We start from the raw sequence: 3,333 nt of genomic DNA, 5'->3' as shown, positions 1-3,333 counted from the left end.
TTGAGGTAGTGACAATGAACAAAGGAGATATTGGGAGAGGAAAGTAAGAATTTCCTAATTATCTCTTGGTAGAGAAGGCTTCAACAGAATGAGACACATAAATAGTCAAGGGAGATCCCATAATTAATTCTTCATTTGATTCTAAAAGTTTTGCCATCACAGCAATGGACCTCATGCTGGGGTAGTGCCTTAGCTAAGGTATCTAATTCCTGGCTGTAATATGCTAGAGTTCTATGTTGGTCTTTATAAGGAAACCCAGGGCATTCCTTTATCATTCATGGACATGGAGAAAAAAGTGTTACGTGTAATTAGGGTGTCCCAGGGTGAAGTGCTGAGCAAACTAGGCTTTATTTCTTTTAAGGAAATTTGACTAATTTCATCCCAGAAAGGGGTTAAATTTGTTTAGCTTTTAAAAGACATATAAAAATTGAGCCATCAAAGAAAGATTAGGAATCCAATTTCTCTTGCAAGGCATAAGTTCTTATTTGGTGCTTGATTTTGGGAGGAGGGAAAGTTGGAATGCTTTGGATTTGTTGAAGGTCTAGGAGGAGACCCTGAGGGCAGGGATAGGTGGGACAGAAAGAATGCAATTTAGAATAGTATCTAAAAAAGATACTCTGCCATTTCCTGAGGCGGCCTTAGCAGTCACACTGAAAGACTCTTCACTTTCTTAGGGGAAAAAAAAACAATAGGGAGTGTTGTTGTTTTGGGAGATTTGGGGCAGTATCTTTTCTAGTGTCCAGGTTATTTACAGTAATTAAAAGTAACAGTCCTCTGAACCATGGTGCCTAGAGGGTTTATTGGGCTTACTTAGCTATTGTTTTAGGCTGGGAGGTTCTTTTTATTTCCCCAATGACCAGGAAGTCATTTATTGGAGGGCACAGGTCAGGTGATGGCAGTGCTGGCAAAGCCCTCTTGAGTGCAGAGCCCACACTTGTCCAAGGCCCATGATTGGGGATGTATTTCACCCCACAGCCATCCAGGATGAGGTGTTTCTTGGTCACTATGTATTTGAATTTGTCAGCATTGACAAATTGGTGAAGCCCCACTTCTTGGAGATGTGAATTTTCTAGCAGCCAGGGAACTTGAACTTGGCCCTGCACAGTGCCTCAATCACATACTCCTTGTTCTGAAGCTTAGTGCGGATGGACATGATGATTTGGCCAATGTGGACACAGGCCACCATCCTCTAAGGCTGTCCACCTTGCATATCCATCTGGAGCCTAGGTTGGGGATCACATGAAGTCACAGACAGAACCATCAACAGGCAAGGGCTGTCTCCAAGGTTCTTTAGGGCAACCGGTATAAGCAACAGGCAGGGTACACTACCAAGGAGGCTGCTTTCTGCAGCCACTACACACTGGGTGCCCACCTCCTCTCCCTTTTTAAAAAATGATCTGCAAGATTTACTAAATCACTAGACTCCATGGTGCCCCATTTTAGTTGTTTACGTGTTACAGTGGTGTTTAATTCTTCTAAAAGGCCATTAACAAAAGTAGAATAGTGTAGAGGTCCTCAAAATTCATCTATGTTATACCATGTGTTAATACTGTATTCCTTCTTACAGCTGAGTAATATTCCATTGTATGTATATACCGCAATTTGTTAATCCATTCATCTGTTGAAGGGCATTTGGGTTGATTTCAACCTTTGGCAATAGTGAATAATGCCACTATGAACATTGGTGTTCATATATCTGTTCGTGCCCTTGCTTTCAGTTCTTCTGGGAATATACCCAGAGAAGAATTACTGGATCATATGGCAGTTCTATAGTTAGTTTTCTGAGGAACCGCCAAACTGTCTTCCAACAGTGGCTGTACCATTCTACATTCCCATGAGCAGTGGATGAGGGTTCCCATTCCTCTATATCCTCTCTAGCACATGTAGTCCTCTGTTTTCTTAATAGCTGCCAGTCTAATGGGTGTAAGATGATATCTCATTGTAGTTTTGATTTGCATTTCCCTAGTAGCTAGTGATGTTTGAGCATCTTTTCATGTGCTTTTTAGCCATTTGTATTTCTTCTTTGGAGAAGTGTCTATTCAAATCACTTGCCCATTGTTTAAATGGGTTGCTTGTCTTTATTTTTGAGGTGTAGGATTTCTTTATATTTGCTGGATTTTAAGCCCCTATCAGATATATGTTACCAAATATTTTCTCCCATTGAGTAGGCTGATTTTTCACTTTCTTGAAAAACTCCTTTGAGTTGCAAATGATTTTAATTTTGAGGAGGTGTCATTTATCTATTTTTTCTTTCATTGCTCATGCTTTGGGTATAAAGTTCATGAAACCATTTCCTAATACAAGATCATGTAGATGCTTCCCTATATTATATTCCAAGATCTTCATTGTCTTGGGACTTATATTTAGATCTTTGATCCATCTTGAGTTAATTTTTGTATATGGTGCGAGATGGTGCTCCTCTTTCATTCTTTTGGATATGGATATCCAGTTCTCCAAGCACCATTTGTTGAAGAGGCCATTCTCTCTAGTTGAATGGGTTTTGTGGCCTTGTTGAATATCAGTTGTCTGTATATGTGAGGATCTATATCAGAACACTCAATTAGGTTCCATTGGTCATTATGTCTATCCTTGTGCCATTACCATGCGGTTTTGACCTCTGTAGTTTTGTGTACGTTTTAAAGTCAGGTAGTGTGATTCCTCTGTTTTCATTTTTCTTTTTCAATATGTCTTTGACTATTTGGGGCATCTTACACTTCCAAATAAATTTCATAGTTAGTTTTTTCAATTCAGTAAAACATGCCGTGGTGATTTTTATTGGGATTGCATTAAATCTGTAGATCAGTTTGGGTAGGATAGACATCTTAATGATGTTTAGTCTTCCTATCCATGAACAGAGACTCTTCTTCCATTTATTTACATCTTCTTTGATTTCCTTTAACAATGTTGTGTAGTTTTCTGCATCTAAGTCATTTACATCTTTAGTAAAATTTTTCCAAGTATTTTATTCTTTTAGTTGCTATTGTAAATAGGATTTTTCTTCTTGGTTTCTTCCTCAGATTGCTCATTGTTGGTGTACAGAAATGCTACTGATTTTTGTACATTGATCTTATAACCTGCGACTTTACTGAACTCATTTATAAGCTTAGTTGTGGTTTCCCTATACATGGCTCTTCTGTCCTTCTATTTGAACCTATAATTAGTACTAGAGTTGATATGAATACATCCAAGAGACTTAAATCTTTGGGCTGCCCATATGCTAGCTAGGCTCTGAATTTCAACAGAGTTGCAACACCTATGCTCCAGTTCATTGGTCTCACCCAAGACAACTAACAAGGAGGTGATGATGAACAATACCATACCAAGGAACCAAAA

The 3,333-nt window shown here is 38.8% G+C and overlaps 1 non-coding gene across 1 annotated transcript; it reads right to left on the bottom strand.

The window, feature by feature from the left end:
• Positions 1-1,272: 1,272 nt before the first annotated feature.
• Positions 1,273-1,403, bottom strand: LOC111766630 (small nucleolar RNA SNORA70). Its single transcript, XR_002798617.1, has one exon. It is a non-coding gene; the product is annotated as a small nucleolar RNA SNORA70 (small nucleolar RNA).
• Between the last annotated feature and the right edge of the window lie 1,930 nt (positions 1,404-3,333).

The sequence above is a fragment of the Dasypus novemcinctus genome, chromosome 4 (genome assembly GCF_030445035.2).
Source record: "Dasypus novemcinctus isolate mDasNov1 chromosome 4, mDasNov1.1.hap2, whole genome shotgun sequence".
Lineage (NCBI taxonomy): Eukaryota > Metazoa > Chordata > Mammalia > Cingulata > Dasypodidae > Dasypus > Dasypus novemcinctus.
Note: the sequence above shows the minus strand (reverse complement) of the source record. Positions and strands in the feature narration are given on the sequence as shown.